Source organism: Oryctolagus cuniculus, chromosome 8 (assembly GCF_964237555.1).
Source record: "Oryctolagus cuniculus chromosome 8, mOryCun1.1, whole genome shotgun sequence".
NCBI classification, from domain to species: domain Eukaryota; kingdom Metazoa; phylum Chordata; class Mammalia; order Lagomorpha; family Leporidae; genus Oryctolagus; species Oryctolagus cuniculus.
In genome coordinates this window covers 41969028-41994686 of record NC_091439.1, presented here as the reverse complement: position 1 = coordinate 41994686, position 25659 = coordinate 41969028, and the positions used below count along the sequence as shown (strand labels likewise).

Below are 25659 nucleotides of genomic sequence, written 5' to 3'. Positions count from 1 at the left end.
GGACCTAACAGATATCTACAGAACTTTTCATCCTACAGTTGCAGAATATACATTCTTCTCACCAGTGCATGGAATTTTCTCTAGGATTGACCACAGGCTAGGCAATAAAGCAAGTCTCAGCAAATTCAAAAAAATCAAAATCATATCATGCATCTTCTGTAACCACAATGGAATGAAACTGGAAATCAACAACTCAAGAATCTCTAGAACATATGCAAACGCATGGAGACTGAACATGTTCCTGAATGAAGAGTGATTCATAGAAGAAATCAAAAGAGAGATAAAAAAAACTGTTGAGGAACAGGGTTTTTTTTTTTTTCATACTATTTGTTGACTCTTTACTTAGTATGGAGTAAATCTTCTGTGTATAAAGTTAATTGAAAATAGATTTCAGTAAAAAGTAAGAATGGGAATAAGAGAGGAAGGAGGAAGAAGGGTGAGAGGGTGGGTATAGTGGGAAGAATCACTATGTTCCTAAAGTTGCATTTATGAAATGCATGAAATTTTTACACCTTAAATAAACAGTTTCTGGGGGGGGGGAGAAAACACAGAACAACCAACCCTCCCTCCCCCCAAAAAAACATAGAGTTACATTACCCCAAGAATAAAGATTTTGCTAATCCAGTCTTTAAAAAAAAACTTTTATGAACTAAAAAAAAAGTTGTGGGGCTGAACTGAATATTTGTGTCAGACAGTGAGATTCAACAACTCTAGTATAATGGACTTTATTGTGATACCTTCAGAAGCAAAAACAAATGTGCAGAAAGATAAAATAAGACATGGTTGTAGAAGGTATTGTCCAAATCTTTGATGAGATAAACCAGAATTAAGGTGCTGACAGCTTTTCTTTCCAGAGGTGATGAGTGTTATTCAGTGCCACCCCAAGATTGTAGCCACCTTGTTGCCTGAACAATGATAGAAGACACCATCTCATAATATCAAGAATCAAAGTGTATTTCAGATGGGAAACTCAAGTACCAGCATCTGGTTCAATGACCTTTTGTACACACAGCACTTGAGGACACTGAATTTCCAATGATTCAGATGCACTCAGACCTTAATAACAACTGAATACACCCAACATGGCAGGTGCTTTGGGAGGCACTTTACCTGTCTCATTCTACCCTTCCAACAGACCAGAGAGCAGATATTATCATTTTGCAAGCAAGGAAACTGAGATACAGAAATACTGTCACAGATTGTAATTGGACTGGCCTGAACCAAGCTGCCTCCTCCTGGCTCTGATTTCTTTGGTGAACACATATGTATTTTTTAATGGAGGAAGTTTCTGTTGCTTACTGATTGTTATAATATGGACACTCTTACACACCCATCCAGAAAAGATTCTTTGCTTCAGGATGGATCGTATGCTCCCCTTTATTGTACACAAGGCAAATAAGGAGGAGAAAGACTGAGGTTAATACAGATCTAGATAGTAGAACTCTATTCAAAGAAGAAAGCATCAGAGCCTACTTGGCTTGACTTCAGGGGATACTTTTTGAAAATCTTGGAGATGGATTTTGGAGCTAATTTGGTATGAAGGCAATATTGAGAATAAGATGAAGAAAGAAGATCTAAAAGAAATTCAGCTATTTGAAGGGTGTTCCTCCATGACACTATTTGGAAACATTGTAGTAAAAGTTTGATCAGTGTTCACCTACTTTTCAGTTGCAAGAAGTTGTTTCCTTGAATGGAAGTCCTTATGGGAGGGGATCATGAAGTGATTTGTTATATGGATTATAGATAGACAAAGATCTGGTTTATTCCCCAAATGCCTGCACTGGACAGAGCTGTGTTGGGGCCACAGCCTGAAATCCAGAACACAATCCAGGTTTCCCACATGGAAGGCAAGAGCTCAGTTATTTGAAACATTACCACCCATCTCCCAGAATCTACATTGGTGGGAAGCTGGAGTCCAGAACCGGAGCTGGGAATCAAACCCAGGTACTCAGTGTGGGATGCAGACATCCTAGCCACTACACTAAATGTCTACCTTGGAATTCTATTTTGAAAGGAACGAAAAGGAGTAATTAACACCACCATCACCTAAGCTTAAAATCACAAAGTAACCTGAGGCCTCTTCTCTTGGCTCTGGATTGCTGCATAGTGATTCACTTCCCATTTGCAATCTCAGTTACAAAAGGGAGCCCAGGAAACTACCCTAAGAGCAAAGAATCCTTTTTCATAAGGATAGAGGCTGGAGAGAAAGTGAGAGTGCCCATGTCACAATTCTAAAACTTAGTGGCTAAAAATAATAATGAGCGCATAGTGTGTCTCACAGATTCATCCCCATGAGAACCTCCCCACAGATCTTGTAGAGTGAGCTGGCTTCCTTCAGATTGAGCAAGCCAAGAGCAGAAGGAAGCATGACCTAGCTTTGGAAGTCTCACCCCATCACTTCTGCATCCTACTGGCCACTCAGGTCATCTCTGATGTGAGAGGGACATACCAGGACATGAATACCAGGAGGTGACAATCATGTTGGGGAGGGAGGTCATCTTGGAGACTGGTACCACACCTCTCTCTCCAGATCCAAATGATCCTTGAATAATAACTTCTTTCTTTCCATCTGCTCTCACACCACAGTCAACACAGATTTCTGTGGGAGTCTCTCTACCATGAAGCAAGCAAGGGTTCTGCTGTGGACACCAGCTGGGCATCCTCTAATTCAATGCTGTTCTGATATTATCTATGTGGGGATAGCGTCAGCTCTCACAGGTTGGGGGCTCAGTCCTGACAACTACCACACCTTTGCCAAATTTTTTTTTACCTGTGCTCCTGACCAACCACCTGTGAATCAGGATTCCCAAAACCCCCTCCTCCAGTTTGATTAATTTGCATGAACAACTCTCAGCACACAGGAGAATGCTTACTATGTTTACTGATTTATAAAGGATATTACAAATGACACAGGTGAGGAGAGGCACTGGTGAGGGATGGGGCAAGGGACATGGAGAAACCGTGCTTTCTCCAAGAGCCACCCTCCAGGAACCTCCACGTGGTCAGCTTTCTAGGTGCTCTTGAGCCCTGCCCTTTTGGGGTTTTCTGGAGACTTCACTGTGTAGGCATGAGTGCTAATGGACTTGATGGGAGAAACCCAACAAGGCCTGTCCAGAGCAGTGTCCTTCCTTGAGGGTTTGGGGCAGGCCCCTCTGGAGTGAGGAGTGTCCTAAGACCTGCTTTCTGGATTGCTGTTGCCTGCTTTGAGAGGGACTCATGGGCCAGGAACTGTAGATGTAGCAGGTAAAATTGCTACTTGCAGTGCTGGCATCCCATATAGGCTGCTCCTCTCCCAATCCAGCTCTCTTCTATGGCCTGGAAAAGCAGTGGAAGATGGCCCAAGTCCTTGGGACCCTGAGCCCATGTCAGAGACTGGGAAGAAGCTCCTGGCTCCTGGCTTCAGATTGGCCAAGCTCTGGCCATTGCGATCATTTGGGGAGTGAAACAGCAGATGGAAGACTTTCTCTCTCTCTGTCTCCCTCCCTCCCTCCCTCCCTCTCTCTCTGCTTCTGCCTTTCAAATAAATAAATAAATAAATAAACCTTTAAAAATAATATCATAACACATTTTTATGTATGCTGTCTCCACAATTCAACTTCTATACCTTATCTTTTTTTTGAAAGATGTATTTATTTTATTTGAAAGTCAGAGTTACACAGAGAGAGGAGAGGCAGAGAGAGAGAGAGAGAGAGAGAGAGAGAGAGAGAGAGAAGTCTTCCATCTGCTGGTTCACTCCCTAATTGGCTGCAACGGCTGGAGCTGCGCCAATCCAAAGCCAGAAGCCAGGAGCTTCTTCCAGATCTCCCACATTGGTGCAGGGGCTCAAGGGCTTGGGCCATCTTCTACTGCTTTCCCAGGCCATAGCAGAGAGCTGTATCAGAAGTGGAGCAGCTGGGTCTCGAACCAGTGCCCATATGGAATGCCAGCGCTTCAGGCCAGGGTGTTAACCTGCTGTTCCACAGCGCCAGCCCCCTATACCTTATCTTAATTATGTCTTAATTGGTTTTTCTACCTCTTATACACTGCATATTTCTTTTTCCCATGTCTATCATTCTTCAAAAAAACTTGTGTTATAGTTACATATATTATTTCTATCCATTTATTTCCCACGCTAGAGGAAAAAGTCTTGAACATAATGACTGCTTCACACATTTGTCAATCTCCCCGGCTTCTAGCCTGTGCCTTAGGAAAGCGTGAAATGAGGAAAAGTGGTAGAGTATGCTGGGGAAGCACAGAGATGGTTGCGCCAGATAGAAGCTGAGCCTGAATCCCACATCCACCACATGCAAGCTGTGAGATCTCAGGCAAAGCCTTTGTTTTTCTCATTTTTAAAAAACAATTTAATAATGATTAATTTAATGATCGTTATTTAGAAGTAGTGACAGTTATTATACTGGGTAATAGTGCCCGCTTTCAGAGAGTGAGAATTGGATAAGTGATTAATGCTATGTGCTTAGCATTTTGTTTCACACATGCTGAATGCTTAGCAAGTGGGTAGCCATTAATATGGTGCGTAGTTGGCTTTTGATGTTTTAAATAAATCAATATGTCAGTTAGGAAGTATTTGGCCAGAAAATTCTGACAGTCCTCTTTCTTCAGTTCTGAGGAGCTTTTTTTTTTTTTTTTTTTTTTTTTTTTTTTTTGTGAGAGGCAGAGAAACAGCTCCCATCAGCTAGTTCACTCCCCAGATGCCCACAATGGCATCTAACAAAAGTTAAATGATTATAAATTGAGCAGGCAAGCATTACGCTTTCCTTATTCAAGAATCTTTGACTGACTTACACTCTTCCCATGCCCACAAACCAGGCATGAGAGAGAATAAGAAGATTTTACTTCTGTTGTGAGGAAAATAACTTGAGTAATAACTTAATATGGTAAGTGAGAGAATGTAATTAGCATATAACTGCTCTTTATGATTTTATCTTTAATGCAAATCATCTTAATGTAATCCTATAGACTTCATTCTTTTTTTTTTTTTTTTTTTTTTGACAGGCAGAGTGGACAGTGAGAGAGAGAGACAGAGAGAAAGGTCTTCCTTTGCCGTTGGTTCACCCTCCAATGGCCGCCGCGGCCAGCGCGCTGCGGCTGGCGCACCGCGCTGATCCAATGGCAGGAGCCAGGTACTTATCCTAGTCTCCCATGGGGTGCAGGGCCCAAGGACTTGGGCCATCCTCCACTGCACTCCCGGGCCACAGCAAAGAGCTGGCCTGGAAGAGGGGCAACCAGGACAGAATCCGGCGCCCCGACTGGGACTAGAACCCGGTGTGCTGGCGCCACAGGCGGAGGATTAGCCTAGTGAGCCGCGGCGCCAGCCTATACTTCATTCTTACCACCCCAACATCCCAAATCCAGATCCTGTGCTCATGCTGTATTTTATCCTGAGAAAGCCTCGTGCATTGCCCTCCTCCTTTTCATAAATGGGGAAGCTGAGTCTCAGGAAGCTTATTTAAGGTCCTACTAAGGGAATGACAGAATAGAGCTTTGAACCCAGGAGTGTCATAACCCACAACCCATTTCTGCAACTGCTCTGTCCTGCTGTGCCATTCATTATAACATGTTCTTTACATTGCTTGTTTGGGGTTATTATTCTGATTTTCATCTAATTATTTCTTTATAAAGACAGTGATCTCTCATCTGCTCGTTCACTTTCCAAGTGCCCACATCAGCCAGGGTTGCACAAGACCAAAGCCAGGAGCCCAGAACTTAATCCAGGTCTCCCATATGAATGGTAGGAACCCATTACCTACTTCCTCCCAGGGTGCACTAACAGGAAGCTGGAATCATGAGTAGAGTCAGGACTTGAACCCAGGCACACTCCAATATGGCATGTGGTTGTCCCAGCCAACATCTGAATTACTACTACAAATTACCTCAAAACCTGCTTGGTTTTGAGCATGTTATAAATGATTTTTATCAATATTATTTCAATCATTGAATTATACATGTTCACTAGAGAAATTTTTAAATATATAGAGAAGCAAAATAAATAAAGACAGTTTAAATTTGGCATTAGTGCTGCTCAGTTTCCCTATTGCCAAGAGTAACCACAGAACATAATTTGCAGTGCCCTGTACAAAACAATCTGTCCCCCTTAAGGAAAAATGGATAGCCCAGTGAGAACTGCAACATTGCAAGATTTTTTCTTTCTTTTTTTTTTTTTTTTTTTTGTTTCTTTTGAAATGCATAGAGACAGACAGAGATCTTCCATCTGTCGGTTCATTCCCCAAATGCCTGCAACAGCCAGTGCTGGGCCAAGTGGGAAACAGGAGCCTGAAACTCAATCTAGGTCTCCCAAGTGAGTGGCAGAGACCCAAGTACTAGGCCATTACCTGCGGTCTCCTAGGGTGAGCATTAGCAGGAAGTTGGATGGGAAGCAGAGCTGAGACTCAAACACAGGCACTCTGACATGGAATGCATGAGTCTTCAGCAGCAGCTTAACCACTGTACCAAAGGCTGGCTCCAGTTTGCCAGTTCTTTAACAGAAGTCGTGCTATCACTGTTTTCTCACAAGTGCACAGTCGAATGTTGGGTTTTGAATGAAACATACTGAGTATCAAATGATTCTGACCAATTTGCTCATTTTCAGAAGAGGGTACTATAAAAGCCAGGGAGTTTAAACAACTTGGAAATTATAATTCTCAAGAAGTTAAACCACCCCTCATCAGAGGAAAGGCAGCAAAGCATTTGGAGATTCCTCTATGGATGTAAAGTTTATGTTGTATTTCATAGCATTCCTAAATCTGTTTGTTCATAAATTCAAAGGGTAGACTACAAGTGGCAGCTGCTGCCATCTGTTGGCGATGGGCAGAGTTGGTGTGTTTCTTAGGTGCATAAAATCGTCCATATCTACAAAAGTCCTTGTTGTTCATACCAGGAACTACAGGGTGTCGGGTGCAGGTGGGGAGAAGGAAGGAGGGAGGGAAAGAAGGAACAAAGGAAGGGAGGGAGGGAAGGAGGAAGGAAGGGAGGGAGGGAGGGGACAAAGGAAGGAAGGGAGGAAGGAGGGAGGGAGTGGACAAAGGAAGAGAGGAAGGAAGGAAAGGAAAGGATGAAAGGAAGAGTAGGTATCCAGAGCCAACAGAGCTAGGTTCAAATCTTGGTTGCGCCTCATCCAAGAAGTGTGACCACTTTCATTCTTGGTTACCTGTTTGTAAAATGGGAGTGATATCTATTTCATAACTATGAAAGAAGCAAGTAACAAATGCGTATTAGTTTGCATAAATGCCATACACTGTTCCAATGCCCTAGCTCAGAGGTGGTTTATTTCTTGCTCATATCACAGATCAATGTGGGTTCTCCTGACCACCAGGCAGCTTTCCCCAAAAGGTGATTGGGAACAAGTTCACTTCATCTTGGGGCTCTAGCATCTTCAACTTGGTCTGTCAAGGTCACCCTGGAACCCAAATCCATCTTGAAGGGCAAGAGGTACTGTTCCCTCTGTCTGTTGTGCTCTTCCTCCAGATATCCTTAGGGCTTTCCCTCTCAATCCTTCATTGCTCTGCTCAGTATTACTTGTTTACACCATTGAGACCTGCAATCTTCCCAGGAAACTTCAACTGCTTTACACATGTCAAGAGCCAGACACTTATTTTCTTAAAACACATCAATTTCTAACATACAGTGGTTAAGACATCACTTGAGATGCCTGCATCCAGTGTTGGAGTGCCTGGGTTCAAGTTCTGGCTCCACTTCTGATTTCACCGTCCTGCTGATGTGCACCTTTGGGGGCAGCTGATAATGGCTCGGGTGGTTGAGTCCTCATCACCAAATGGGAGATGCTGATTGTCTGGGCTTCTGTCTTGTGGCCTGGCCTAGCCTAAGTGTTGTGGGCATTTGGGAAATGAACCAGAAGATGAAAGATCTCTCTGTGTTTCTCTGCTTTTAAATAAATTTTTAAAAAATTAATTCCTAACATACTTAACTATTCTCAATAATAAATGATATGTTTGGTGAAAAAAATAAAAAGGCAATAAAAGAGAGAATGAGAGTTTGCAAAGGAGTTTTTTTATGGGCCAAGCTTGGAAATTGCATATATTACTTCTACATCCATTCCATTGGCCAGAATCCAATGCCATTGTTGCATCTGACTGCTGGAAAGCGTGGGGAGCCTGGTCCAGTAGCTCTGGCACCCATGCCAATTAAAGAATTATTTCAAAGTGGTTATCTTAGCTCCTTCATCACAGTAGATGATCAAAAATGGGATTAGCAATGTGGCACAACAGATTCAGCCACCGCTTGCAATGCTGCCATCCCATATCAGAGTGCTGGTTCAAGTCCCAGCTGCTCCACTTCTGATTCAGCTTCCTGTTAATGTTTCCAGGAAAGCAGCAGAAAATAGCCCAAGTACTTTGGTCCTTACCACCGATGTGGGAGATCTGGATGAAGTTTCTGGCTCCTGATTTTGACCTGGCCCAGCCCAACAGTCCATTTGGGGAATGAACCAGTGGATAAAAAATTCTTTCTCTCTCTCTTTCATCTCTTTCTCTATCTCTATTTCTATCTCTCTCTGTTTCTCTCTCTCTAATAAAAGAATTCATCTTTAAAAATTTTGTGTTGCCACAAATATTTTAAAGATTTTATTTATTATTTGAGAGCAGAGTTACAGATAGAGGGAAAAACAGAGAGAGGTCTTCCACGTGCTGGTTCACTCCCCAAATGTCCCCAACTGCCAGAGCTAGGCCAATCCAAAGCCAAGAGTCCCCAGCTTCTTCTGGGTCTCCCACATGGGTGCAGGAGCCCAAGGACTGGGGCCACCTTCTACTGCTTTCCCAGGCCATAGCAGAGAGCTGTATTGGAAAAAGAGCAGCTGAGACACCAACTGGTGCCAATCTGGGATGCCAACACTGCAGGCAGTGCCTTAGCCCACTATGCTACAGCACCAACCCCTAGCCACAATTTTTAGTAATAGGAACATAAGCTGCACTACAATGCAGTTGCACACTTTTTATGCATTATGCAATACTACTTGTATTTTTCTCAGCTTTTAGTATGACACACACATGAAACTAAAAGGTAATGTGGTGTGGTGAGAATTGCATGGTCTTGGAGATGCGGCTTCTCATCCTGTGTGATCTCAGGCAAATCACTCAGACAATCTGAACCCCAGTTTCCTTATCTGGATAATGAGGTCTCTGTGTAGTCTCCCCTCACCCTCACCTCCCCAGTTCTAAAGATATTTGTAGGGGCTGGTGTTGTGTTGTAGCATAGTGGGTAAGGCTGTCACCTGCAACCTCAGCATCTCATATAGGCCCTGGTTCTAGTTCTGGCTGCTCTCTTCTGATCTAGCTCCCTGCTCATGGCCTGGAAAACAGAAGAAGATGGTCCAAGTACTTAGGCACCTGCCATTCATGTGAGAGACCCAGATGAAGCACCTGGCTCCTGGCTTTGGACTGGCCCAGCCCTGGCTGTTGCGGCCATCTGAAGAGTGAACCAGCAGGTGGAAGATATTCTCTCCCTCTCTCTCTCTCTCTCTGTAGTTCTGATTTTCAAATGATAAATAAATCTTTAAAGCTATCTGTATAGAAGCAATGCAAAAAAACAGAACATGAAGTGACTCTCAAAGCAGACAAATGATAGAGCGGAAGTCTTGGATGGGCTTTGGTGAGGAAGATGTTTAAGAGAATCACTTTCTAGCACAATTTTGGAGGAGTTGATGGTCCTGAACAGTGGGAGTGAGGTACGGAATGCTATGCAGGAATGCCATGAAAAGGGTCATAATCAAGAAGAATTTGCAGAGGGAGCAATGTAAAGAGAAAGCTTGCATGGGACCAGCGCCGTGGCTCATTTGGCTAATCCTCTGCCTGAGGCACCGGCATCCCATATGGGCACCGGGTTCTAGTCCCGGCTGCTCCTCTTCTAGTCCGGCTCTCTGCTGTGGCCCAGGAGGGCAGTGGAGGATGACCCAAGTGCTTGGGCCCCTGCACCCACATGGGAAACCGAGAGGAAGCACCTGGCTCCTGGCTTCGGATTGGTGTAGTTCCAGCTGTGGCAGCCATTTGGGGAGTGAACCAACAGGAAGGAAGATCTTTCTCTCTGTCTCTCTCTCTCACTGTCTGTAACTCTACCTCTCAAATAAATAAATAAAAATTTTTTTAAAAAAAGAGAAAGCTTACTTTAAAAAGGGAGTATGTTGGGATGGATGTGGAGAGTGAACAAAAGATGGAGGGGGCATAAAAATGTTGATGATAGGCTCCCAGGAATATGGGATCATATTTAATCCAAAGGGATCCCAATTATGAACATCATCCAAATCTGGTTACTATGAGAAGAAACACATTTAGGTTATAGTACTTGACATGACAGTACATTTTATTAAATGGCTGCACTTCTAAAGTCTTCTGGCTCCATAAAAAAAACTTCCAAATGCCAAAGTTATCTGAATTTTATCTCCATTTCAAGGAAAAAGAATGAGTTTTGTGTGGTAATGGAGAAAAAGTGATGCTGTGGGAAGAATCAAATCGCTCACAGTGAAATAGAGCCCTTATTTCTCTGCTTTATTTTGTTTTATTTTTTAATCAGAGGGTAAATATGTAGGTAAGACATGAGTCAGAGCAAACTCAGAAAGTACCTAGAAGCCTTTGGCATTTGAAGCATGCTAGCTAGTTTCACGTGGGTGAAGGATGGTTTTCAAGAAGACAAACTGAAAATAGAACTTGTTTGTTTAGATTCTGCCATTCTCTGGGAGACTTACAAGGATGTTCGAGGAACTGTGAGGGAGAAGAGTTTCTTCTTGGGAACTGCTATTAAGCACCGTGTACGGAGAGAACGTGGCCCCACACCGGATGGTGAGCATCTTACCCTTGTTCTCTGGACCAAGTCCGGGAGACAGTGTCTTTGTTGCGGTCAGCACAAACAAAAGTCCAGTCCAATCCTCAAACCAGGTTCCCAAGAAAGGTCTGTGTTGCACCCTGAGAAATTTGCACACTCTGGATCACCTGTAGGAAAGCTGCTGGGTGCCGCCCTCTGCTCTCCTCCAACCCCAGGACACCTCTGGGAAGCCGCATTTTGGTTTGCTTTTAAGGAAAGGTTTCCTTCTAGATTGATATTACTATGTGTTAATTTATTTACACAAATGAAATACTCTGTGACTAAATAACCACATGACTTTGGCATGTCCCAGGTCCTTACAGGGCATCAGACTTCAGTTTTTCTTCCCTGTAAAATATAGGGATTTGGTCATATAATCGCAAGGCCTCTTTCTAATCTAAAATTATGAATTCTAATACCAAAACTTCCTCTTTCTGGTGAAGTAACATGAAGTTTGAGGTTGTTTTATCAGCTTATTCAAAATTTCTAGTGCTCTTAAAATATTAGAGGAAAACATTAGCAGACCATTGAACACCTACTGAGAGAAGAACCCTCCAGTGAGCACAATATCACTTTGATTGGATACTGAGCTCAGAGCTATTTCCCTCCCACTCCTAAGAGACGGAAGCTGCTGTTCAATCCAGTACACGTCTTAGAAGCACCAGTATTTTTTTGTGGCTTTAAGATAGATTCTCTGTGTGCTCCTCAAGTTTGGCAACATGAAAGGGCTTCAAAAAGTTAATGGGAAAATGGAATTAAAAGATAAGTTTATTTTGGTGCAAAAAATCTTGGAAGCCACACATCGCTTTTTGATAATGTGCATTCTCCACAGATTTTTGAAGAATTCTTATAGCTTATTTCCCATCTATTCTTATTCCTCATCCAAAGTCAATATTTTTACATGGGTTCTATTTCTCTCTCAGAAGATAACCTCCTCCAAAGAAGGTCTAGGGGTGGGTGTTTGGCTCAGTGGTTAAGTTGCTGCTTGGGACACCCACATCTGTATTGGAGTGTGCAGGTTCAAGTGCCAGCTCTGCTTCTGATTCCAGCTTCTTGTTAATGTGTACCGTGGGAAGTAGCATGCTGGCTCAAGTACTGGAATCTCTGCCATCTGTGCGGAAGACCTGGAATGAGTTCTAGGCTCCTAGATTTGGCCTGGCTCATCCCCAACTGTTGTGGGCATTTGGAGAGTTAAACGATGATGAAATAATTGGAAGGAAAATCATTCTCTCTCTCTCTCTCTCTCTCTCTCTCTCTCTCTCTCTCTCAAATAAATAAAAATAAAGAAGAGCCACATCCTAAATAGAGCAATTTTATATGCAGTGTCCAGGACAGAGTATGTGATCATAATGTGATGAGAGAGCTAGAAAAATATAGAAGTTTACAATTGGGAGAGATTTTAGAGCAGCACTATCCAATATGTAGCCATTAACCACTTATGGTTATTTAAATTAGTGAGAATTAAGTTAAATCTAAAATTCGTTCCTTAGTCACACAAATGTTTAGTAGGTCCATGTGGCTCACGACCACCATGTTGGATACACAGACACAGAACATTTCCACCACTACACTAAGCTGAATAGGGCAGTGCTGCTCCAGAATCTCTCCCAATTTTGAACTTCTGTGATATTTTTCTGAGAGGTCAGCTAGTCATAGAATCACATTCATGAGCAATAACCAAGAACTTGGAAGTCACTTAACACAATCTTCTATCCAGGATGGTTCAAATATTTCTGCTACCATAGAATTTATCACCTTATAAAATGGCCCATTCCACTTTTGGAAAACTTCATACTAGAGATTTCTTTCTTAAATGGGGTCAAAATCCATATCCCTGTAACTTCTGCCCTCCCTATATGTGTACACATGATGAACATCACAGTTCTACCACCAGGAACTTCATCTGAGTGTCCATACCAGCTACTTTGTTTCCACTTAGACTTCTCTTTCCCACTAACCTGAGCACAGGCGAGGGGCCTGGGGCCTACAAGAGTTCACAGTCCTGCCTGGAGATTCTGTGACACAGCTAAGGCTGAGCCAGGCCTTCCTGTTGAGGTGTTCCAGTCAAGACTTCCTGTGTTCAAGTCTGGCAACTGATTCCTTAAAAATGTGCACACATCAGTTTGCAGAAGAGAGGTCCTTGGTCTTTTTATTTGCATTTTGTTGTTGTCTCATTGCTTTATTCTATTTTTGCACTGCATGCTTCCCAAGAGATTCTAGACTATTTCTTCCCCAGCAGAGCAGAGATTACTCAGACTCTGCACAAATGGTTCAGAACATAAAAAAATTGCCCTCACCCATACCCCCAAATAACCCCAAGTTCCAATGATAGAAATCCCCAAATGGCTTACTTTAGTTGACCCTTCAAAAGCAGTTGAGTAAAAGAGGAACCTAGAAGCACTAAAAATCAAAGAAGTCCTCCCAAATGGTCTAGAAGAGAGGATGCTGTTAACATATTCAGTAAGAGGGCCGGCACTGTGGCTCACTCCACCTGCGGCGCCACCGGCATCCCATATGGGCGCCAGTTATAGTCCCGGTTGCTCCTCTTGCAGTCCAGCTCTCTGTTGTGGCCCAGGAGAGCAGTGGAGGATGGCCCAAGTGCTTGGGCCCTGCGCTCGCATGGAAGACCAGGAGGAAGCACCTGGTTCCTGGCTTCGAATTGGCACAGCGCTGGCCGTAGCAGCCATTAGGGGAGTGAACCAATGAAAGAAAGACCTTTCTCTCTTCTCTGTCTCTCTCTCTCACTGTCTATAACTCTACCTGCCAAAAAAAAAAAAAAAAAAAAAAACATATTCAGTAAAAAAGTGCATCTAGCTCTCCACATGGGCTAGTGGAGACTTCCCAGGCGAGACATTAAGTGCTAGTTACAGCTCCAGGACTGTCCAACAAGTGCTCACTGAAGGGTGGAGTTGGTGCTGGGGCAACAAAGGTGCTTGAAGCATGGTGTTTACCCTCCAGCCACTGGCAGGGAGGCACATATGAATTAATAGTCAATGCTGATTTCATCATCATTTAAAAAATCATCTATTATTTTTCACTTTATGTTTCTGTGTGGGAGCAAACTGTTGAAATCTTTACTTAATGTATGCTAAACTGATCTTCTGTATATAAAGAGAATAGAAAATGAATCCTCATGTGAATGGAAGGGGAGAGGGAGTGGGAAAGGGGAGGGTTGTGGGTGGGAGGGATGTTATGGGGGGGAAGCCATTGTCATCCATAACAGTACTTTGGAAATTTATATTCATTAAATAAAAGTTAAAAAAAAAAAAAAAGAAATTAACAGTCAATTACTAACATCCCTAGAGGGCTCCACTGAGCACTACAGTGGGTGTGTTTCAAAGGAACCAGCAGATCAGTCTTGGAGATGGAGCGGCGACAGCAAAGCAACTCCTGAGTAACTAAATAAGGGGAGCCAGGCTTCCTTGGGTTGGGGATGGGGAGGATTCTTACCAAACTAGCCTGGGTCCAGCAGGGTATCTGGTATTGTGTGAACAGTTATCTTCTCTACCAGCAACAAATCTGGCACTCGATTCATTTCATCAACTTTAGCATACAGTCAGAAATAATGCTCCCACTGGTGCAGAACTGTCTTCCTTTCACACAATCACCAGCCTGTATCTTTACCAGCAACTCCCCTTTATATCCAGTACAGTGCTGGAGCTACGGTTGGCTGTACCTACACATGCACAACACATATTTATTTAGAATTACTTTAAGCACATATGTTTATGCAAATATACATTGGTATGATATTATGTATATTTTACATGTTAATATTCGAAAATACATAAATATACATTTATATAAGGCATATTGCTAGTTGTGTATACTTACATAATATTTTGTGTAACAATGCTTGTATATTTGTATAAATATTTATGGGTGTGTGTGTGTGTGTGTGTGTGTATATATATATATATATAGTGACATTTCTGGAAGGATACATACCAATTTTTTGCCTTGGGAGGGTACTAATGGAGACCTTGCAACTAATGTAGAGAAGAACACATGTATTTCATTTTATAGCCATTATATATTTTTAATTTTACTCTATTGCTTTTAGAACAACAAAGCATTTTTATAAATAACTGGTTATACTAAGGACACCAACATCTATCTTCCCTTTCTAGGTGAGCTCCAAAGGGCAAACAGAGTTAAAAGACCTTGTTCCAATCTGGGCTCATTTGGGTCCCTTACCTTAGACTGTTCAAGTTAATGTGGTTTTTCCACAGTTACTGATAGGAGTTAACTCATCCCAAATGAGATGATGTGTGTGACTATGTGGCCATGCTTTGTAGACTCAAACTCCTACCTGTAGGTACATAGCACAGGCTTGTTGGAGAGTGCTCATAACTGCCCAACCTGACTCAAGTCACCTGGATCCTGGTCCACTTCACTAGCCTTTTATTGAAAAGAAATGAGAGGAGATTGCAGTACAGCCTAAGGTAGGAGAAAGTAGGGCAGGAAGCCTCTGGAATCTGGGTCTCCTGTGGAGAGAGGCTTCTCTCTGCCATGAGACCTGAGCTGCCATAACTTTCCTCTGTTCTTAGCTGATGAATGAATAGTGGCATAGCGGGTAAAGGCACTGCCTGAGATGCTGGCATCCCATATGGGCACCAGTTCAAGTACTTGCTGCTCCACTTCCAATCCAGCTCCCTGCTAATGTACCTAGGAAAGCAGTGGAGAATGGCCCAAATGCTTGGGCCCCTGCCCTCACGTGGGAGACCCAGATGAACTCCTGGCTCCTGGCTCCTGGCTTCAGCCTGGCCCAGCCCCTGCTTTTGCAGCCTTTTGGGGAGTGAACCAGCAGATGTAAGATCTTTATGTATTTCTTTCTGTCTCTGTCTCTGTCTGTCTCTCTCTGTCTCTCCGTAACTCTGCCTTTCAAATAAATAAAAAATCTTATCTTTTTTTTAAAAAAATGAATAAAAAATAGAACTGCTGGGCAAGGTCCAGTTATAAATGGCATTGTGGAGTGAGCCAAGGATTGTAGAATCTGCCCAGTGACCTGTAAGGGGCAAGGGAAGATGAGAATGAGTTCTTTTGATTTTCTATTTCTTGTGAAGGAAAAGGTGTAGGGTATGGTTGCTTACTTTTAATGGGTTAATAATTTATTCATAATAAGAACCTTTATTGCCTACTTACTTCATTGTGAAATAGAATTTGCCATTTATATTCTATTTTTTGAAAATAATTGATTGGTCACTCATTGTAATTAGGCATAAAATAAGGAAATAAACAGATTTACTTGCAATCAAAATCCCAAGTGTGATAAGCTGGTGAAAGCTATTGATTTCTCTCCTATAAAATTATAAATACAGGGATAGGCATTTAAATGCTACTTGGGTTAAAATCCTGCTTGGGATGCCTGAATCTCATATCAGAGTGCCTGATTGGAGTCCTGGCTATGCCACTTCTGATCTAGCTTCCTGCTAATGTGTGCTTTGGAGGACAGTGGATGATTGCTGAAGTACTTGGATTCCTGCCAAAAATATTTGTGGGAGACTCTCATGGAGTTCCAGGCTCTTGGCTTTGGCCTGGCCAGTCCCTGGCTGTTGCAAGCATTTGGGAAGTAAAACAGCAGATGGAAGATCTCTGCCTATCTCTCTGCTTTTCAAACAAAATGAAAAATAAATTAATAATTTTAAAATATAGAAATACAAAGAGGCCAGCGCCGTGGCTCACTAGGCTAATCCTCTGCCTTGTGGCGCCGGCACACCGGGTTCTAGTCCCGGTCGGGGCGCAGGATTCTGTCCCAGTTGCCCCTCTTCCAGGCCAGCTCTCTGCTGTGGCCAGGGAGTGCAGTGGAGGATGGCCAAGTACTTGGGCCCTGCACCCCATGGGAGACCAGGATAAGTACCTGGCTCCTGCCATTGGATCAGCGCGGTGCGCCGCAGCGCACCGGCCGTGGCGGCTATTGGAGGGTGAACCAACGGCAAAGGAAGACCTTTCTCTCTGTCTCTCTCTCTCTCACTGTCCACTCTGCCTGTAAAAAAGAAAGAAAGAAAGAAAGAAAGAAAGAAAGAAAGAAAGAAAGAAAGAAAGAAAGAAAGAAAGAAAGAAAGACAAAATATTGCATATAACTTGTAGAACTCTAACAAATTCCTGAGTTCAAAGGCTATATAGACATTCGAATGACAGTTTTGTTTTGACAGTTTTGGGGGTTTTCAAGGAAATTATGTGCAGTCATTGGGATTCACCTAAAACCTTATATCAAGGTCAAAAGAATGAATTCAAAATCTTATTTCAAAGTCTGAGATCATCTCCCTAATGCAGAGTGAAATTTTGAGTTGTCACAAAGTCTTCTTGAGCAAAAGAAATCTATGGCGAAGTAGAGTGGACCTTATTTAATCTAGGTCATTAAACTAGTTTAGGATACCCAAATAGGAAGTAAAAGAAGAGAATAATCCTATAAAATAAAGTGAAAACAATTCCACCAAATGTCAAATTTTCAAAGACTTTTCCCACTGCTGCCACAGTAAATGTTGAAATGAGTCCATACATAGAGACGTCTCCATTTTTAAGGCTTGCCAGCTTTCAGAGTATAGTGTGGTGCCTTTATTGGTTTATTAGCCTAAGAAACTCTGAAATTGATCCTTTCACACATGGAATGGGTATAAAACCTTTTAGAAATGCATTCACTATGCTTTCTTACGTGACCCTCAGGAGGTGGAGGGAGTAGCTTGGAACTTTTTGTGCAGGAGAGGAAAGAAAAAAATTCGTTGTCAGCGTCTGAAAAACCAAAATCAAAACAGGAATTTGTTGTTATTGAGGTGATGCGACCTGGTTTCAGTGAAAACTAAAACAGTTTTCCTAAACACCGTTACCCTGTTTGCACCGGAAGAGTCCACTCTGTGACTTGATCAGGAAGCCTGGAGCAAAAGAAGGAGAATTCATTAGAAAGTTGGAGGAATGTGGAAAGAAGTTGTGAAATGGTGTGAACGGAGGAGGAGAGGCTGGGGTCCCAGAGGGGCCCCGTGTGCTAGATGAGCTGAGCATCCCCCACCTGTCTGTGACCACAGGTGGAGACGGGCTTGCAGTACACGCTGAGCTACTGAGCGCTGAGGCAGACAGTCTGAGCTAACCCTCTTCAGCTGCCCTTGGCAGGCTGACAGCACAGTGCTCAGAAGCTCCCACTGGCAGGCAAAGGGCTGCACAAAAAGATGCTGATGGCATTGACTGTCCAACTGGGCAGAAACTGCTGGACTGGAGCAAAAATGCTCTGAAGCCAAGTTGCAGGCAACCTTCAGAGGCCAAGCCCCCAGGGAGAAGCCATGCCATCAGACCACCAGGAGAGAGCACACACCAGCCCCAGCAGCCTCGGACCTCAGGAGCAGGCACCAACGACATGCCTCCAGCAGCAGCCTCATAGCCAGATCTCAGAGGACACCAGCCGGGTTCATGGCCAGGGGTGCCCTGTCTGCCCGTCACTGTATCACCAGAGCATCTCTCTCATGCAACCCAAAAAGGAGAGAATTCTGAGAGTCTGAGCATTTCCCCAAGGACTGAATCACACAAAGAAACCCTTAAATGAGCTCAGATTAATGATATGATATTTAAACAGATTGAATCTTAAACCAAAAGGATGCTTTTTTTTTTTTTTTTTTTTTGATAGGCAGAGTGGACAGTGAGAGAGAGAGACAGAGAGAAAGGTCTTCCTGTGCCCTTGGTTCACCCTCCAATGGCCGCCGCGGCCAGCACGCTGCGGCCGGCGTACCGCACTGATCCGATGGCAGGAGCCAGGTGCTTCTCCTGGTCTCCCATGGGGTGCAGGGCCCAAGCACCTGGGCCATCCTCCACTGCACTCCCTGGCCACAGCAGAGAGCTCTTTTTTTTTTTAAGATTTTATTTATTTATTTGAGAAGTAGAGCTACAGAGAGGGAGAGACAGAGAGAAAAGTATTCCACCTGCTGGTTCAATCCCAAAGTGGTCCCAATGGCTGGAGCTGAGCTAATCTGAAGCCAGGAGCCAGGAGCTTCCTCTGGGCCACCCATGCGGGTGCAGGGGCCCAAGGACTTAGGCCATCTTCCACTGCTTTCCCAGGCCATAGCAGAGAGCTGGATCAGAAGAACAGCAGAACACAAACCAGAGCCCGTATGGGATGCTGACCCCATAAGGAGAGGCTTAGCCCACTACGCCAAAAGGATACTCTTAAAATAACGAGTTATTCTTTGATGCGTCTAAATGTCCCCTCCCTTCCTGCAGAATGGGGACTCGCCAGGAGGAGGGTGAAATCTGCAGTAAGAAACAAAGAAGCTACATTTTCTTTGCACGTGTAAGTGTACCATAAGTGAACTGGGCACCCTGCTATATTTTTTGTTACACAATTCTACCACAAATTTCAAATTGCATCTTTTTTTTTTTTTTTTTTTTTTTTTTTTTTTTTTTTTTTTTTACAGGCAGAGTTAGACAGTGAGAGAGAGACAGAGAGAAAGGTCTTCCTTCCATTGGTTCACCCTCCAATGGCCGGCACGGCCAGTGCACTGTGCCAATCCGAAGCCAGGAGCCAGGTGCCTCCTCCTGGTCTCTCATGCAGGTACAGGGCCCAAGGACTTGGGCCATCCTCCACTGCACTCCCGGGCCACAGCAGAGAGCTGGACTGGAAGAGGAGCAACCGGGACAGAATCCGGCGCCCCAACCAGGACTAGAACCCAGGGTGCCGGCGCCACAGGTGGAGGATTAGCCTAGTGAGCCGCGGCGCCAGCCCAAATTAAATTTTTTAAAAATTTGTTTATATGCGAGGCAGACAGACAAGGGGCCGGAGCCAGGAGCTGAGAAGTCACCACTGCCTCTCAGCGCGTGCATCAGCCGGAAGCTGTTGTAGGGAGCCAGAGCCGGGAATCTCACCCAGGCACTCCATGATGAGATGCATGGGTCTTCACTGCTAAGCTAAATGCCTTCCCGCAAAATCCAGCTCTAAACTGGCAAGGTTTATAATTTTAAATAAAATGGGAAAATGTCATTTTTAATGTTTACTAAATCGTTGACCTTTTTATTATCACATATGTTGTGTGTGGGAATATGTGGGTGACACACATGGATGTGTGTATGTGTGTGATATACACATGGATACATCTTAATATTTTCTATTTCCTTTTTTTGTTACATTTCCTGTGTGCTGAGTAGGCTATTTATTCTTCTTAGTGATGCAATGGGTTAACAAGATAATGTATCAGGAAGGAAATCTTTTAAGGTAGAGGGACCTTGACACTACCTTTTGTTTCAGTTTGATTAAACAGATGGAATTCCACGCAGTGGAAAGTTGTGAAGGCGGCCACCTGTAGCACATGCACCAGCAGTGAGCAAAGTGGTGGGAAGTCAGTGAAGAGAGAGGCGGCAGGATGACTTCTAGCTTCTAACCCTGGACCAACAATCTGTGCTGTGAGGAGCCTTCCTGTTCAAAATCCAGGTTCTTACCCCTCAGAACAAGTGCCGTTTTCTCTTGTGACATGCTAAGGTTCCTAACCATCAGAGAAAGGAGTGGGTGAGTGCCTGGAAAACGACTCCTACACCCCCTGAGCATTTTTCTCAAACAGTAACTATTTTGTGAAGGTGAAGCAAGCACTGGGAACCTACAGTAAATGTAGGGGCTTTTTTTCTGAATAAAAGCGCCTGAAGTGCTTGATAAAGATTATTCTTCATTTTGTACAGAAACATTATGGAGATATCAAAAGTCAACCAAAAAATTTAAGCGTAATATTTTGGAAAGTTTGGCATGACCTAATTTGAGTTAACTGGAAATATTTCTAATTAAAGATAAATATGTTTGAAATGACAGATTGCTTCCAGGACACTTTCTTTCCAACTAAATCTTGTAATGTTGAAACGAGAATTAATGAAAAACAGTAATATGAAGATCCAAATTTAACTTGTGTCTTCACTTATGAAAAGGATGCAAATCTTGCCAGTTTAACCAGAATTTATTTTTTTCTGCTCTATTGTATTTTTATATTACACAGAATTGGAGAAATTACCAGAGTTACAGTAAATATTCTAACATCACATTAGGTTTAAATACATTATTTCAAGTGAGGGAAAAAGTCCCATTCAGTGAACAGGAAACAGGCTTAGCATGTGAAATGTGTTCCATTTACACATGAAACAGTCAAGAAGAGCGTCCACCTCAAGTACAATGCAAAATTTTGATTTGGGGGCACTGAAAGCTTGTACCTCTATTGTTGTCTTTGACTCCCTATTGTTTCTTTTATTTGGAGGCCCAAGTAGCTGCAGCCATAGGAAAGGCTTGATGAGTGCCATCACACATCTCACCAGAATCAGCAAGCTATCAGCAACGGCAACCACTCACAAGGAAACCACTTCAAAAACATAGGTCAGTGCTCGCCAGGGGGCAGGCTGACAGCAAAGCACCAGGTAGAAGAAAAATCACTTCCAAATAGGGCGATGCTTAGGAAAAAATGCTGTCAAGGAAGGGAAGCCAAAAAACTCTATGGTCTGGGGGAAATGCAGAATTTATAGAACTGGCCACCTAGGTTCCAATCCCAGCTGGGAAAAGGCAGTTCTCTGCACCTCTGTCTTCTGGAGAAAGTGACAATATAGGTATATGTAGCTTATAAGATTGTTATGTGTATTAAGTAAAAAGAGGCGAGTTCTAAGACTTTAGGGAGACCGGTTAAATCCCTACTTAAAAGTGAGGAATACACACAAGCTGTTCTAATGCTTTGACATAGTCATCTGCTTGGCTCCAAGTGCACACATGATGTCCATGGGCCTCCCAGGCCGGGTGAGCATGCACCTGTACAGCCATTTAGTCCCCATCTCAGACAGTTTCTAGAAGCCTCTCATCTCTAGGTATTCTTACCCCACCCCTCATGATAATTCAGATAATCCAGATGAATCCTCTGAGCTGTATCCATTTATGGTTATGTTCTGCTCATCCAGAGAAAACCAAATGTTTTTGAATCATTTCTAGATTTAGATTCAACAATAATTTCAGAATCCTCATGTTCCAGACTTTAATTCTCCTCACCTCCTTTTCACACTTAATAACCACAGAACAGTAAATACAGTAACTGTGAAAGGTTGCTATATACCAAGCACTGTGCTAGGCCCTTATGTATAATATCCTTCCAACAACTCAGAGACATGTGCATTTATTTCTTTGTAGCAAGAACCATCTCTTCTGAGACAGTGTCCTTAAAGAACTGGGACTCCTGTAGAAGTGGGCTTCCTGTATGTTCCTGTTCTGCAGGCCTGAAGCTTCCCCGCTGCAGGGTCCACTTAGGCCTTCACCTTCAGAACCCCGTGAGTTATTCTGTTCCCCATGTACTATGGCTGTACTTTCCATGCATCTCCCCAAAGTCTGGCATGACAGAATCCCGTTGGCCCAATTCCAGGCCTTCCTGTCATCACAGAGGGTCATCTGACCCCTCTTAGCCAAGAGCTCCTAGGCAAGGCCTTGCAAAATCCTCTTGACTCTCTTATCCCTAACCATGCATTTTTCATTCAAATGACATTATTGATTACACACCTCTCTACCACAGTTGAATCTCTCTCTCTACCAAATCCTTCACATAAAATAATCTCTCTCAAGCTCATCCCAATGTTTAGATATCATGGTCGAGGTGTTGACTGAGGTTCAGAGATGTCAAAGAGCTTTACCTAAGATGATTCAGCTAGTTAAAGCTGGGAAAAGGACCTAGATCTTCTGACTTCAAGTTCAGAACTTGCTATGATGTTCTGCTGCCTAATCTTGTCAATTCTTAATTCCTCATTCATTTCTAGGAATGACAGAAAGTGTCCTTTCTTATCTCATTTAAATACTTAGGTGCAGGCTAAACGCCTCATATCAGAGCAACTAGATTTGCTAACTAGTTTGCTGCAACTCCCTAACCTCCTGCTAATGCAGTCCTAAGAGGCAGCAGGTGATGGCTCAAGGAGCTGGCTTCCTGCCTCCCAAGTAGCAGACTCAAACTGAGTCCCTGGTTTCCAGCTTCAGCCCTGTTCCAGTCCTGTTGTGGGCATTTGGGGAGTGAACCAATGGATAAGTGCTTTCTCTTTTTGCTCCTTTCTCCCCATCCCCCTCCATCACTTTGCCTCTCAAAAGAATAAATGGAATTTTTCTTTAACAAAAATTAATTAATGGGGGCCAGCACTGTGGTGTAGCAGATTAAGCACTGCCTGCATCCCCAGCATCCCATGTGGGCACCAGTTTGAGTCTCAGCTGCTCCTCTTCTGATCCAGCTCCCTGCTAATGCTCCTTGGGAAGCAGAGAAGGATGGCTGAAGCACTTGGGCCCCTGTACCCATGTGGTAGACCCAAATGAAGCTCCTGACACCTGGCTTCAGCCTGGCCCAGTCCTGGCTGTTGTGGCCATTTGGGGAGTGAACCAGTGGGTAGAAGATCTCTCTCTTTCTCTCTTTCTCTTTCTCTCTCTCTCTAATTCTACCTTTCAAATAAATCTTTTTTAAAAATACTAAATAAATCACTTCTGTGGAAAAATGTGTATTCATAAATAGTAACAGCAAATTTTCAAATGTTGAATGCTAAGGAACATCAAGTACTTAAAACATTTTAAAAGGAATGATTCACTATCATTACTAAGAAACTGTACAATGGGGATGATTCACTGTGGACAGTTTAAACAATACTTTGAAACAACTATGTACAAATCATAAATTGTTTTAAAAAATGAGAGAGAGAGAAAAGAAAAACCCTCTGTGGTTACTTTTCTTACAACTGAATATCATTTTACTAGAAAAGGGGTTGGCCAACAATTGATTCATCTTGGATGGATGCCATTTTTTGTTTCACATTTTTTTTTAAAAAACCTATGGTTCATTTGAACAATTTCTTGTCCCCTTTTCCTTCTTCTCTGCTCTTTCTCATCCCTTTACTCTTTCTCTACCTCCTCCTCCCTTCTCTTATTGTTGCTTTTTTGAGGGAGTGTTAAATTTAGTTTGTACAAAGAAATCATATATTGTGCTACAAAATTAATATCAGAAAAATTTTATATTTCACTTCACTTGTTCTTTCTGCTTGCCTACAAATAGTTCCTATTATTTTTCTCCAAGGGAGATAAACATATTAGAATTATCTGCCCCTGAGGAAGAATGGGAATAGGAATGTTATGATGAGATGTCATGAACTCAGTCTTCAGGGAAATTTCCAAACTTGTGTGGGATGGCAGATTGATCAGGATTCTCCAAAGAAACAGAATCCACAGGAGACGGATGACAGATAGTTGGAGAGAGAGAGACAGAGAGAGGGAGAAGGAGAGAAAGAGTTTAAAGGGTTGACTCACACGCAATTGTAGAGGTTGGAAGGGTCAACATCTGCAAGATAGCATGAAAGCCAGACACGCAGGGAAGATGCAAGGCTGCAGTTCCAGTCTGAAGGCAGCCTACTGGCAGAATAACATCTTCTTCAGGAAAAATCGGTCTGTTTCTATTAAAGCCTTTAAGTTGATTGGATGAGGCACGCTCACGTTATTGAGGGTAATCTGTTTTACTAAAATGTTTGCTGACAAGTTTTCTTCTTAAGAGTTTTTTTTTAAAACAGTATAGAAACATCTAGAATACTGTTTGAATGAAGATGTAGGTACCCTGGCCTAGCCAAATTGACACATGAAATTGACCATCATAGATGGCCAGTTAGTCCCTGTAAGAGGTCATTGCCACATATCCCATTTTCAACCTTGTCAGAATAAGTAGCCTAGTCCCATAGTAAACTGTGCCAAACACACCTCTCTCCTCTCTCTGGCTTAGCCAAGATTTTTTAAGGTCTTTTACAAACTAAAACCTAGTCCCTTACATTGGAGGGATTTAGAAAGGAAATTGTTGCCTCCTAATGGTCTCCATTGTGAAACAGTTGGTTTTGTGCTTCTTGCAATGTTAGCCACTGAAGTGCAACCAGCTTGTGTGGTTTTGTGGGTAAGGGCTGGCCCATATGCCAAAGCCCATGATTCCAATCACTGTCCGTTAGTGTCACAACTTGGCCAGAGCAGCCTTCTTGCTCTTGTCTGGGATTAACCAGTCCCCCAGCACTTTAAGCCACTCTAGTTTCAAACTGGGGCACAATAGAAATGTCCAGTCCCTAGAAATCCATAGCAAAGACCCATCTGTCCATTATCCCCATAATTTTCTTGAATCACCATTACCGAGGGGCTCATGTGGCTCCTCCCTGGGTCACCTGAGAAGGTAGGTCATGCACTCTGATGTTCTTGGGTTTTCTCATCTCTGCTTTCATATTTGCGAAGTATCTACTCAGTTAGGCTTTTAAGGGAGGTACAAAGACCTGCCCATCAGTCCCATACTCATCTCTGCCCACTGCTTCTGGGCCTTCTCCTTCCCTCTGTTCCTCTAATGGAAAAAGGAGTCTTGAGCTTTTTTATATTCTCCATGACACTTTACTTAGGTGGCCCTGAATTGCACAAAATTGGAATAATTGGTTCACTGTATATTTCTCTCTTTTTTTTTTTTTTTTTTTTTTTTGACAGGCAGAGTGGACAGTGAGAGAGAGAGACAGAGAGAAAGGTCTTCCTTTGCCGTTGGTTCACCCTCCAATGGCCACCGCGCTGATCCGATGCCAGGAGCCAGGTGCTTTTCCTGGTCTCCCATGGGGTGCAGGGCCCAAGCACTTGGGCCATCCTCCACTGAACTCCCTGGCCACAGCAGAGAGCTGGCCTGGAAGAGGGGCAACCGGGACAGAATCCAGCGCCCCAACCAGGACTAGAACCCGGTGTGCCGGCGCCGCTAGGTGGAGGATTAGCCTAGTGAGCCGCGGCACCAGCCGGTTCACTGTATATTTCATAAACTGGTTTCATGCATGTCCACCTTTTACTTTCAGTTGCTCATTTATTGAATAAGTCATAATGAGCATCACGAAACCACTACC

At 43.2% G+C, this 25659-nt stretch overlaps 1 long non-coding RNA gene across 1 annotated transcript; it reads left to right on the top strand.

Moving 5' to 3' along the window:
• The first annotated feature begins 10533 nt into the window (after nucleotides 1-10533).
• On the top strand, nucleotides 10534-21342 carry LOC108178069 (uncharacterized). The gene is made up of 3 exons (XR_007909289.2): nucleotides 10534-10784; nucleotides 20033-20290; nucleotides 21021-21342. It is a non-coding gene; the product is annotated as an uncharacterized lncRNA (long non-coding RNA).
• Nucleotides 21343-25659: the final 4317 nt, after the last annotated feature.